At 41.6% G+C, this 13,277-nt stretch overlaps 2 protein-coding genes across 9 annotated transcripts in view; one reads left to right on the forward strand and one right to left on the reverse strand.

Moving 5' to 3' along the window:
* Window positions 1–10,352, reverse strand: part of AKNAD1 (AKNA domain containing 1) — a 62,198-nt gene extending 51,846 nt beyond the window's left edge. Inside the window, exon 1 of the mRNA XM_077905696.1 lies at window positions 9,615–10,352. The gene's annotated coding sequence lies outside the window, so the exon portion shown is untranslated. The remainder of the gene's footprint in view (window positions 1–9,614) is intronic.
* A 151-nt stretch (window positions 10,353–10,503) lies between these two features.
* GPSM2 (G protein signaling modulator 2) overlaps window positions 10,504–13,277 on the forward strand; it is a 61,520-nt gene continuing 58,746 nt past the window's right edge. For 4 of the 8 annotated variants that reach the window (XR_013384666.1, XM_077905721.1, XM_077905722.1 and 1 more), the window contains exon 1: window positions 10,625–10,777. The gene's annotated coding sequence lies outside the window, so the exon portion shown is untranslated. Of the gene's footprint in view, window positions 10,778–11,257; window positions 11,381–13,277 lie in introns of those variants that run through there. The other 4 variants (XM_077905720.1, XM_077905717.1, XM_077905723.1 and 1 more) reach the window with 4 other exon arrangements.

The raw sequence follows: 13,277 nt of genomic DNA on the forward strand, positions 1-13,277 counted from the left end.
GGGCTCAATCTCACTATCCTGAGATCATGATCTGAGTCAAAATCAAGAGTCAGATGCCTCACCAACAGAGCCGCCCAGGGGTCCCTAATTCTGCTCTGATCTTTATTACTTCCTTTCCTTTAGTGACTTTGGAGTTTGGTCTTCTTTTTCCATTTTTTTTTTTTTTTATGTATAAGGTTAGATTGTTTAAGATCTTCTTGTCTCTTGAAGTAGGCTTATATCACTATAAATTTCCCTCTTGATCTGCTTTCACTGCATCCAAAGATTTTGGACTGTTGTGTTTTCATTTTCATTTGTCTTCCTGTATTTTTAAATTTCCTTTTATTTCTTCATTGACTCATGGATTGTTTAGCATGTTGTTTAGCCTTCATGTGTTTGTGCTGTTTCCAGTTTTTCTCTTATGATTGATTTCTAGTTTCATACCATTGTGGGCAGAAAAGATACTTGATATGATTTAAAGCTCCTTAAATGTATTAAGACTTGTTTTGTCACCTAACATGTGATTTGTCATGGAGAATCTTCCATGTGCATTTGAAAAGATTGTGTATGCTGTTGTTTTTGAAGGGAATATTCTGTATATATTTTTTAAGTCCATCTGATCTATTAGTCATTCAAAGACACAGTTTCCTTATTGATTTCCTGCTGGGATAATCTATTCATTGATGTAAGTGGGGTGTTGAAGTTCTCTACTTATTAGTGTATTACTGTCAATTTTTCCATTACATATATTTGCTTTATGTGTTTAGATGTTCCAATGTTGGGTGCATAAATATTTACAGTTGTTATATCCTCTTATTGGAATTGATCATTATGTAATACCCTTTTTGTCTCTTGCTGCAGTCTTTGTTTCTTTTTTTCTTTTCTTTTTTTTTTTTTGAGAGAAAGAAGGTGGGGAAGGGGGGAGAGAGAGAATCTTTATTTTTTGAGAATCTTTTTTTTTTAAAGATTTATTTATTGGGACGACTGGGTGGCTCACCAGTTTAGCACCTGCCTTCAGCCCAGGGTGTGATCCTGGGGTCCTGGGATCAAGTCCCATGTCAGGCTCCCTGCATGGAGCCTGCTTCTCCCTCTGCCTGTGTCTCTGTCTCTCTCTCTCTCTGTGTGACTATCATAAATAAATAAAAATGTTAAAAAAAATTTATTAAAAAAAAAAGATTTATTTATTTGAGAGAGAGTGGGGAGGTGGGGTGTAAGGCAGAGGGGGAGAGAGAATCTCAAGCAGATTCACCTCTGAGTAGGGCACCTAATGCAGGGCTCAATCTCATAATACTGAAATCATGACCTGAGCTAAAATCAAGAGTTAAGTGTTTAACTTACTGAGACATCCAGGTGCCTCTTCAATCTTTGTTTTATTTATTTTAGATTTTATTTATTTATTCATGAGAGATACAGAGAGAGAGGCAGAGACATAGACAGAAGGAGAAGCAGGCTCCTCACAGGGAACCCGATGTGGAACTTGATCCCCAGACCCAAGATCATGCCCTGAGCTGAAGGCAGATGCTCAAGTGCTGAGCCACCCAGGCATCCCTCAATCTTTGTTTGTTTGATTGATTTTAAATATTTTATTTATTTATTCATGAGAGACAGACAGAGAGGCAGAGACACAGGCAGAGGGAGAAGCAGGCTCCACGCAGGAAGCCCAATGTGGGACCTGATCCCAGAAGTCCGGGTTCACACCCTGAGCCCAAGGCAGATGCTCAACCGCTGAGCCACCCAGGCGTCCCTCAATCTTTGTTTTAAAGTTCATTTTATATGTTAATTGAAATTAAAAATTTTAAATGTCAGAAAAGTAAAAAGAAAAAAATAAAGTTCATTTTGTATAAGTATTACTACCCTGGCTCTTTATTTTTTTCCTGTTTTCATTCACATGGAATATCTTTATCCATTCCTTCACTTTCAGTCTATAGGTGTCTTTTGGTCTCTGAACGACATCTCTTGCATGCAGCATATGGGTGGGTAAGTAGGTCTTATTTTTTCATCCCTGCTGTCACCCTATATCTTTTGACTGGAGAATTTAGGCCATTATTTAGACCATTTACATGTAAAGGAATTATTGATAGGTATGTACTTACTGCCATTTTGTTAATTGTTCTCGGTTTTTTTGTTTTTTAGTTCCCTGTTCCCTTTTCCCCTTGCTCTCTTTCCCTGTGATTGATGAGTTTCTTTAGTGTTATACTTGGCTTTCTTTCTCTTTATTTTTAGGGTATCTATTATAGGCTTTGGGTTTGTGGCTACCAGGAGGTTTATATATAACATCTTAAGTATATAGCAGTCTCTATTAAGTTGATGGCCACTTAAAGTCAAACATATTCTAAAAGAATTTCATTTTTACCCCCCACCACATTTTATGTATATGTTGTCATATTTCACATCTTTTTATTTTGTGAGTCCCTTTAACTAATTTTGTAGATATATTTTTTAATTGTTTTATGTTGTGGTATGGTTCTCCTTGGCTTCATCTTGTTTGGAACTCTCTGTGCTTCTTGAACCTTGATATCTGTACTCTTCCTCAGCTTAGGGAATTTTTAAGCTATTATTTCTTCAGATAAGTTTTCTGCCCCGTTCTTTCCCTCTTCTCCGTCTGGCATCTATATAATGCAAATGCTTGCTCACTTTATGTTATCCAAGAGATCCTCTAACCTCTTCTTGTTTTTTGTTCTTTTTCATTTTTTGGTGTTCAGTTTATGTACTTCCCATTACCCTGTCTTCCAGATCACTGATCTGTTCTTCTCCATCTTCCAATCTACAATTGATTTCCTCTAATGTATATTTCATTTCAGTTATTGTATTATTCAATTCTGATTGGTTCTTTTAAAATTTTTTATTTATTTATGATAGTCACACACAGAGAGAGAGGCAGAGACATAGGCAGAGGGAGAAGCAGGCTCCATGCACCAGGAGCCCGATGTGGGATTCCATCCCAGGTCTCCAGGATCACGCCCTGGGCCAAAGGCAGGCGCTAAACTGCTGTGCCACACAGGGATGCCTGATTGGTTCTTTTTAAAAAATCTTTGTTGAAGTTCTCACTGAATTTATCCCTCCTTTCTCCAGTCCAGTGAGCATCTTTATGACCTTTACTTTGAACTCTTGTGTTGATTGGTTATCTCTGTTTCATTTAGCTCTTTTTTCAAGGTTTTGTCTTGTCTTTTATTTGGAGCATATTCTTCTGTCTCTTCATTTTGCTTGATGTCCTGTTTGTTTCTATAAATTAGGCAAAACAGCTACTTCTCCTAAACTTGAAGGAATGGTTTTGTGTATGGTCATTCCCTGGGTAGACTGTGTATTAAGCGATAATTTTTAATGGCTGTGTAATATTCCATTGTATGGGTGAACAAGTACTGTTTTCATTAATCTCTGGGCATATAAATTGTGTCTAATCTTTCCATATTTAAATGGTTGGGTGCTGAATGTGATGAACACTGGTACATTTATTTTGCACACTTGTCTGATCATTTATGTAGGTAAAGTCCTTAAAAATGGAATTATTACCTCTGGAATTGGTCCAGAGGTGCTAAAGTTTTTGATATATATTACAGAACCTTCCTTCAAAATGATTATATCAATTTCCAGCCCCAACAGCAATATGTGAGAGGACTAATTTCATCATATTGAGTATTATCACTCTTTTTCATCTACAATTTGATAGGCAAAAAAAGTATCCCATTGTTTTGAGTTTATTTAAACCCTAGTGATGCTGAAGTTCATATGTGGGCTTATTGTGGGCTCTTAAAATTCCATTCTAAAGTGTTAGTCCTTGGCCTTTCCTTTCTATTGGGTTGTTGCCATTTTTTCTGTTGGGTTGTTTCATAGTAAGAGCTCTTAAAATATAAGTATTTAATATTAACCCTTTGTCTATCACATGTCTCATTTGTCATCTTCCTTTTGACTTTATAAGAAGCAACATACGGAGAGGTTAAAAGCCTAGCCCCTGAGACAGACTGGCTCTGCCATTTGCCAGCTGTGGTGTATGCTGCTTAGGTGCCCTGTCTGGATACCCTTTACTCACCAGTACCTTCATCTCCCAGACCTGTGAGGTTGGCTGTTAAGGATTATAGCTGTCCTTCTCTCTGTAGAGTTTGCACTACAAGATGCTGGGGAAGTTATACCCCACCCCATCCCAATATGGAGATACAAAAAGCTGCCACTCTTCTGTAAAGTGGGGGGCTAATTTTATGGTTCATGCTCTAGACTCTAGAGACTTCCCTGTATGAGTCAGACCAAGGCTAAGATTTTCTAAGATCCATTCTTACTTGACCCTTTTCTGTTCACTATCCTGTTTTACTCTTTTTCTTACAGGTTCATCCTGAAAGCTCTTCTTCAATAAATCATGCATATTTAATCCTTGTTTCAGGACCTGCTTCTAGGGAATCAACTTAAGATTCTGTAAAATGAATATGCTATTAATACTTGTATCACATGGTTGTAAAGATACTTATTATGCATAAGGCATTGTCTTAAACACTTTATATGTATTAGTCCATTTAGTTCCTATTACCAATGAGGGTCCAGGTATAATCTTCAAATATCTAAGTGCTCAGAACAATGCTGGTATATATTTAGCATCAATAATTCTTAGTTATTATTATTTATTAAATCATTCTACATTCTTTTTTTTAAAGATTTATTTATTTGAGAGAAAGACAGGGAGAGAGAGAGAGGAAAGGGGCAGAGTTAGAGAGAGAAGGAGAGAAGTAGGCTCCCCACTGAGCATAGAGCCTGACATGGGGCTCTATCTCAAAGCCCTGAGATCATGACCTGAGCCAAAACCAAGAGTTGGATGCTTAACTAACTGAGCCACTCAGGCACCCCTATTAAGTCATTCTATATTTCAAATAGAAGATTAAGTCTGTTAATAAGCTGTTTCTCCTGGATTTTGAGGTCTCCTTCCCATGCCCCTTTTCTTAGGTGTTCCTTTGGAAAGCTCTTTCCCCTCATTTTTTCCCTCTTTTATTCCAAAAGTCCACATTCTTGCTGAGGAACTTCTACCAAGTCCACATTCTTGCTGAGGAACTTCTACATCTAATATTCTTGGTTTCTGTTAAGGGAGCACTGTTATTCTCTGATAGACTTTGTTGAAAAGGGAAGAAACAAGTGTTTTCTCCTGGATTATTCAAATTTGCCTGGACTCAATGGAGTTCTTTATAATTTAGAGGAACGTCCAACCACTGTAGCTTTACCTTAAAAAACAAAACAAGGGGCACCTGGGTGGCTCAAATCAGTAGAGTGTTTGTCTTCAGCTCAGATCGTGTCCCAGGGTTCTGCTCAGTTGAGAGCCTGCTTCTCTCTGCTCCATCAAGAACCTGCTTCTCCCTCTCCTTCCTGGTTGTTCTTTCTGTTGTTATTTCTCTGTCTCTCAAATAAATAAAATCTTAAAACAAAACAAGACAAAACAAAACACTAAGCTTGGGCTATCTTAACAACCTTGCACATTGTAGTACTATGTGTATTCAAGGCTCTCTCCCTTCTCCAGGGCACTGGGAAATGATCAAGGAAGTGCCAATATCAGCAGTGTTAACATCAGAGGGGTTTTCAAGTCATATGGAAATGCAATAAAATTGCTGCTATGTCCCTAGCCCCTAATATAGTGTTTAGCACATAATAGGTATTTAAACACATGTGTTCTTAAACAGATGAATGAAAGAATCTACAAGGCAAGAAAGAGCAATGACATTGGTTTATAGTATTATCCACATATTTGCCACTTACTGTGGTTATCATCTGCTTTCTGCATCTTTATCCAAGATCATTTTCCTTCTTGAAGGATAACCTTTATAACTTCAGTTAGTGAGGGTCTGTGATGGCAAAACCAGTTTTTGTTTACCTAAAAATGCCTTTATTTCAATCTCATTTTTAGAAGATATCTGCATTGGTTAAATAATTCTAGGTTGACAGTCATTTTTCTCTCAGTACATTCTTTTGGCTTATATTTTTACAGTTGCAAAGTCACCAGCTAAGTGTTGTTTCATTAGAGGTAGTCAGCTCTTTCTCTTGTACTTGTTACAAAGCTACTTCTTTGTTTTTGGTGCTCTGCATTTTCATTATCTTATGTGTAAATATCTTTTTTCTTTTTCTCTTTTTAAAATCTTGTGTAAATTATTGTCTATTTTTCTTCTCATTTTAGAATTTTGATTAGACACATGTTAGATCTTCTATCCTCTATGTTTCACTTTTATATGAAAAAATTAATTTGATTCTATCTTTCAGTTTGCTGATTTTCTCTTCACCATATCTAATCTGCTGTTAAACCTGCCCACTGACTTTCTTTCTTTCTTTCTTTTTTTTTTTTTTTTTAAGAGAGAAAGCATGAGAGCAAGTGGGGGGTGGGACAGAGGGAGAGAGAGAATCTGAAGCAGGTTCCAGATTCCATCCCCAGTGCAGAGCCTGGAGTGGGGCTCAGTCTCACAACCCTGAGACCATGACCTGAGTGGAAATCAAGAGTTGGATGCTTAACTGACTGAGCCACCCAGGCGCCCCCTGCCTATTGACTTTTAAATTCTAATTATTATATGTCTTTTTTTTTTTTTTTTAAGATTTTACTTATTTATTCATGAGAGACACACAGAGACAGGCAGAAACACAGGCAGAGGGAGAAGCAGGCTCCCCACGGGGAGCCTGATGTGGGACTCTATCCCAGAATCCCAGGATCACGACCTGAGCTAAAGGCAGATGCTCAACCACTGAGCCACTCAGTTGCCCCTATATATCTTTTTTTTTTAAGTCTAGAAGTTTTTTTGAATTCTTTTTAAAACCTGCCTGTTCATTTTTGGCAGAACTTTGCTCATTATTTATATTTTCAATCTTCTATTTAATTGCTTTAAATCTATTAAACATATTTATGACTCTATGATTGGTAATTCCAATTTCAATGTCTTTATGAGTTTGATTTTGCTTTTTTCCCCCACTAATTCTTATATAAGATGCCTTGTTTCTTTGTATGATTTACAGTTTGACCAAGAGTTTGCATTTCTTGGAATTTCTTCTGTGTAAATTTTAGGGGTTTGGATTAAGTTGGTGTCTTAGTCAACTTGAGCGGACAAAATATCATAAACTGGGTTGCTTAAATGAAACATTTATTCCTGACAGTTCTGGAAGCTGGGAAGTCCAAAATCAGGGTGCCAGCAGATTGTGTCTGGCGAGGGCCCATTTCTTGGTTCTTAGAGGGCTGTCACCTCACTGTGTCTTTGTGTGTGAGGCTGCCCTTCAGGTCTTTTTTTTTTATAAGGGCACTAATCTCATTCATGAGTGCTCCACTCTCTTGACCTTTTGATTACAAAAGCCCTATCCACAAATACTATCACAATGGGAATTAAATTTAAACATATAAATTTTGGGGAGACACAAACATTCAGTCTCTAGAGGTGATTTGGTTTAGCTTTGCCAGTTGCCTGGAGGTACCATTAACCTGAAACCACTTTAAAGTAAATTATGTGTTTGAGTTTCAGACGAGCCAGGTAGAGCAGATTTTGTCTTTGGTAAAAAAACAAACAAACAAACAAACAAACAAACAAAAAAACATCAGAAGAGATTTCCTCCTCTATTTTATATTAAGGATGATCATAGGCAATTTTCTTCTGCTGTCTTCTGGGAAAAGGTAGGAGGGAACTTTGAGAATCCTGGCTTATGTGTGAAGTCTCTTATTAGATTCCCATCATGGTAGGACCTGGCCTTTGTCTCTTTTTTCCATGCCTCATGAGACCATGATAACTAAAATTCAAGTTCATCTGCTTATCGATTTTTACTAGTTCCTAGCTTCCAAATAATGTTTACTTGAATCCTAGGTCAATAATAAATTTTCTTTTTATTTTTTAAATATTTGAAAGCATTTTAGGTTGTTTTCAGTGGGAGTGTTGAACAGGATATCTGGGTTATTACTCTTAGACATGGAAGTTTACAGAGTGATTTTCTTCCTTACTTTTTATTCTGAAAAACTCCAAATTTCTAGAAAAAGTAAAAGAATATTATGTAAATAGTGCAGTACAAGAATAAGAAATATATCTTTACCCAGGTCTAATTGTTAGCATTTAGTTTGTATTTCTCTCCTTTCTCTGTCTTTTGGTGAACCATTTGAATGTAAGTTGCGGAAGTCATGGTTTTTTAATCCTTAAGTACCTCAGGCTTGCATCTCCTAAAAGTAATACAAAAGTTTCCATATAACCATAATTCCATGTTATCTCTAGGAAAATTAACAGTAATTCCTTTTTATCTAATATATTCTCTATATTCAAATTTCCCCAATTGTTTCTTAAATGTTTTTTATAGTCTCTCATCATCTCTCTCTGGTTTAGGAGTCTATCAAGACTCATGTACCTCCTTTGGTTGTTTTTCGTGACAATGATGTTCATGAAGAGTCTGAGTTCATTGTCTTATAGAATATCTGAAATTTTGGTTTTGTTTCAGAGTGTTCCTTTAAAAATACAAACAAATGAAGTTATTCCCGTGTTTAAAATCTCTGGCTATTCTAACATTTAGAAAATAAAGCCCACATTCATTATCCTGGCTTACAAACGTCTACATAATCTGGTGTGACTTGACCCTGTAAGTTCTTCTCTACCTCACCTCACTTAAGCCATAGTGGTCTTTTTCCAGTTTCTCAAACCCACAAAGCTTGTTCTCAAGTTTAAAGTTGGCTCCTTATAATAATTAAAGTCTTGGTTTGAATACCACCTTCTCAAAGTGGACTTTCTTACCTTGACCCTCAATGTAAAGTATCTTTCAATCACTCACTCTCACATCACCCTCCTTTGAATTCTCTGCACGGTACTTGTCACAACCTGATACTTTTCTAAGTATTTATTTTTATTGAACTCCATGAAAGCAGGGGCTGTGCTCTGTCTTGCTCCTTACTATATTCCCACCACCTAGAACAGTTCCTGACACATAGTATAAACCTAATAAATACTTGCTAAATACTGTAATGAATAAGCTGAAAGCTGAGGGCTGAAAAGGAGCCAGCCATTTAAAGGACCTGAGGGAAAAAAATCTTGGCAGTGAGAACTGCCAGGGAGAAGGCCTTGAGGGAACCCTGAGGCTTGGTGTATTCTAGGGATGGAGGAATGTTCTGTGTACTGGAAGGGAAGTAAGCTAGGAGAGGAAAATACAGGAGAGTAGAGAGGTGGGTAGGGCAAGATGACTTAGGGCTTGGTGGGCAGTGGTAGGGAATTTAGATTTTATTTTAAATCAAATGATAAACCGCTAAAGGTTTTCAAACAGGAGAGTGACATAATCTGATTTATGCCTTTTAAAAGGAGAATTAAAAAACTAAGTCAACTTGAGTAAGATGAAGATAACTAACACCCGTGAAAGAAAATCCCTTGTGTAGGAGAAGATTGCCAGGTTAGAAATAATGATTCATTTTGGACATGTTGAATTCGATACACTACACTTCCTTTGTGGTTTTCCTATCAACACCCAAAAAAGAATTTATGGGTGAGAAGGAATTATAATACCTACCTCTGAAACAGTACAGGCATCTAATTCAGTTGATGTTTATAAGTACCTGATATTAAAGGTTGTTGTTGATAATAGTAAGAGCTACCATTTATTAAGCAGCCAGCCACTATGTTAGCCGCTTAGCAAAACTTACTTCACGGAAGCATAACCACCACCTTCATTACCTGTGTTTTGCAGCTGAGGAAAGGGAGGCTAAAGAGGATAAGTAACTCCTTCAAGGTCAATCAGCCCACAGGAGGCAAAGATGTGAGTCAAATCCAGGTCAAGTTTGATGCCAAAGCTGTTATTCTGACCAATTTGCCAAAACACGTTCCCCCAGTAAGAGAAATGCTGCTTGGATTGCTGGTTTTGGCCACCATTCAGAGACATACTGAATCTGGGGTTTTCCCTGACACATCCTTAAGCCTGCAGGAACATTTAACTTTCATTTCAGTGGAGAAATAATCTAATCAAATCCGCGTTTTTGTTGAACTTGATACAGAGAGGAGGTGCACGGATGCCACCCGGACTTGCCCCGCTGTGTCTGGGACACTGGCCTGAAGCCGAGCTAAGTGCCACCCATTTTCCCGGGGACCGGCAACTCCGCAGTCGACACAAGTTTGCTGTCTTCACAGCTGGAAATGCCAGAATTGGGACAGGGCCGCAAGAACGGAGGCTGCCTCGTTCAGACTTTGACACGGGTCCCTCTTTTTTTCTTAAACATCCCGCCGATGCCGCTTGGGAAACTCGTTCTCCAGGAGGCACGGAGCCGTAAGTGCAGGACGCATCTGCTCTGAGCACCAGCTTTTAACGGGGTCTGGGCCAGAGCCCCTCTGCGCACGCTGCGCGACATTTACCGCTGCACCCCTCGGTGTCTGCGGAAAGACGCCAGGAAAGCCGTCCCCCCTCCGTCCCCACTTGATGTCAGGTCGCGGGCGGGCCTCCCCGCCCGATCCCGAGCAGCTGGACGCGCAGCCCCGCCCCCGCCCCGCCCCCGCGCCCACGCCCCGCCCCCCGCGCCGGCCATTGGCGGGTCCGAAAGACGCGGGGCGTTGTCGGTTTGAATGGGAGCGACAGCAGCTGGGGCGCAGGCGCAGAGGGGGACCGGCCGGGCGGGCGGCGCCGAGGGGCCCCGGGCGGCGAGGACGGCCCAGCGAGCTCTGGCCCACGTGACCCACGGCGAGCGGCGGGGGGGCGCGCCTGCCTCCCTGGTGCCCCTGCCCGGAGACGCGCCCCCCGCGCGGGCCCGCCTGGGGGAGGGGCCGCGGCCACCGTCCGGCGCCCGAGGCTGCCGCCGCTGCAGCCCCGTGGCGTCCGCCGCGCTCTGGGACTCGCCGGCCCGCGGGAGGTGAGTGCGGAGGCGTCCGAGGGCGCCCCGCGCGGGGAGCCGGCCGGGGGGCGTGTGTGCGCGCGGGGCCGGTGCGCGGGGCGGCGTCCCGGGGGTCGGCCGGGAGGCTGAGGAAACCAGAAGCGGGGAGAGGAGCCGCGGCTGGAGGGCGCGAGCTGTTTTCCTGTGGCGAGGCTTTGCAGGAGGGTCCCGCGTAAGAGCTCTGTGCTCCAACTTTCCAGCAATAAAAAGTCCGATAGGGCACCGCGACTCCTCACGCCTTCTGAGGGCGGCGGCGGTGGGCGAAGACCCCGAGCGCCGGCCGAGTCGCGCCGCGGCGGGCGGCGTTCCCGCGCGCTTGGCCCCGGAGCTGGCGGGCCGGCGCGCACCTGCGTCCAGCGCGTCGCGGTTCGTGAATCCGCGCCCGACGGGGCTGGTAGGCGGCTGCAAGACGCCCCGGTGAGCAGAGGACGTTAAGGCCCTTGTCCGAAAAGCTGCATAATCTATAGACTATCCTTGAGGAGTTAAAAAAAAAAAAGTGGGAAATCTGTCAGTTCTTTGTTTTCATGGTTGCCAGTCGTATCCTTTTAACTGGTATCACTTGGACTCCGTTAAAGAAAACGGGTAAGGGTGGAAATTTTATTTGCCTTGATGCATAATTCAACTCTGCGCAGCGCAGAGCGGCACGAAGTCGCTTCTTGGCTTTCCTTTCTGTCGACTTGGGTTGGAGTCTGGGTAGCGTGTGTGGGCTCAGCATGCCACCCGAGCTGAATTTTCAAGCCGCCACTCTAGGAGGGTGCCCGGAGATTTCCGGTGTGATAGCCGCCACTGTGATTACCTCTGATAAAGACCACTGTTGCTTGGGTTGCCCCTTATTCGAGAAGCAGCTTCGGTTGGTTCTTCTGTTGCTCACTTGTGAACAAAGGGACGCTCGCTGTTGATTGACCTGGGTGTGTGTGAGGAGAGTGAGGACTGGGGGGCGGGGGCGGGGGGCGGGAGGGCCGTGCCAGACTACCCCGCTCTACGTCTACGGTGAACCGGCAGGCTCCTTCGTGGGCGGGCGTGTGCACTAGAAGGGGTGGAGCAGATACAAAGTAAAAAGTTGTAAGGAAGTGTTGCAGAGGCTTTGCCCACAAAATCAGCTTTGGCAAGAGCAGCAGTTTAGGTGTGTTTTCCAGTGTTATTAAATCAGACATGTAGTGTTACAAATATATATTTTTTAAAAGATTTTATTTGTTCATAAGATAAAGAGAGGCAGAGACATATGCAGAGGGAGAAGCAGGCTCCCTGAGGGGGAGGGGAGGCGTGATGTGGGACTGGATCCCGGGACCCCTGGGATCACACCCTGAGCTGAAGGCAGTCGCTCAACCACTGAGCCACCCAGGCACCGCCAAATATTATATTATATATATATATTTTTAAATATTTTATTTATTCAGGAGAGGGGCGGGGACAGAGAGAAGCCGGCTCCATGCGGGGAGCCCGACGTGGGACTCGATCCCGGGTCTTCAGAATCAGGCCCTGGGCAGAAGGCAGGTGCTAAACCGCTGAGCCACCCGGGCTGCCCAATATTTTAATACAAATATATAAGTATAGTATATAAGATATGTCTTAAAGTCCAGTGTTCTCACTATTATAGGATTCTTTGCTGGTTCATAGTTCTTCTTCCCAGGCAAAAAAATAAAAAAGTATGTTGCACATCGATTATGTCCAAGGCAATTTGCTTGGTGTTTTGAGATGACAAAAGAAAACTTCCTCTTCAGCAGTTGCTCCTGGAGTTTTTGAAGTATCTTTCTTCTGTCTCCCTCCTCTCCCCTACATGTTGCTGCCAGTTTATTTTACTAACACAGATCCAACTTTGCTATTACTTTGTTGAAAAAATTACAATATTAAATACAAGGCCACATACATATTCACAATCCCTAACACTTTAGTGCCTTCTTAGACTTCTCTTTTCCTCCTCCTAACCCAGTGTGCTTGTCTTGAGCATACATTCTGTGCATTCCTACCTCCCTACTTCTGCTGGAGACATTTCCCTGTGACTGGAATGCCTTTGCTTCATTTACCTAATAAGGTCTACCCATCCTTCAAGGTGCAGTACAGATATCCTTGCTTCTATAAAGCTTTCCCTGGTCCTTTTTATTTAGAATCATTCTTCCCATATCCTCTCATAACATTACTGAACTGAATAAAAACATTTTCCACAGGATAGTGATAATTTTTGGAAGAAGACAAAGTTATATTTTCCTATACGGAATTCTGAATTCAAACTCTCAGTGACTCTTGTAGACATTTTTAACCCTTTTGCATTTGGGATTTATTTCTGCTTAAAATTTTGAAATCAGTTTTGCCTCTAATTAGGAGAACTGGTTTATTGTCATTTACTTAACTCAAGAACAATGCCCAATAGAAAGGACTACTTCTATTCACTACTGAGTTTTTCATATATATATTGGTTTAAGCCGATGGCCGACTAACATTGGTGGTACTAAATGGCTATATAGGCCAATATTCTCTCTTG

The sequence above is a fragment of the Canis aureus genome, chromosome 8, assembly GCF_053574225.1.
Source record: "Canis aureus isolate CA01 chromosome 8, VMU_Caureus_v.1.0, whole genome shotgun sequence".
Classification (NCBI taxonomy): domain Eukaryota; kingdom Metazoa; phylum Chordata; class Mammalia; order Carnivora; family Canidae; genus Canis; species Canis aureus.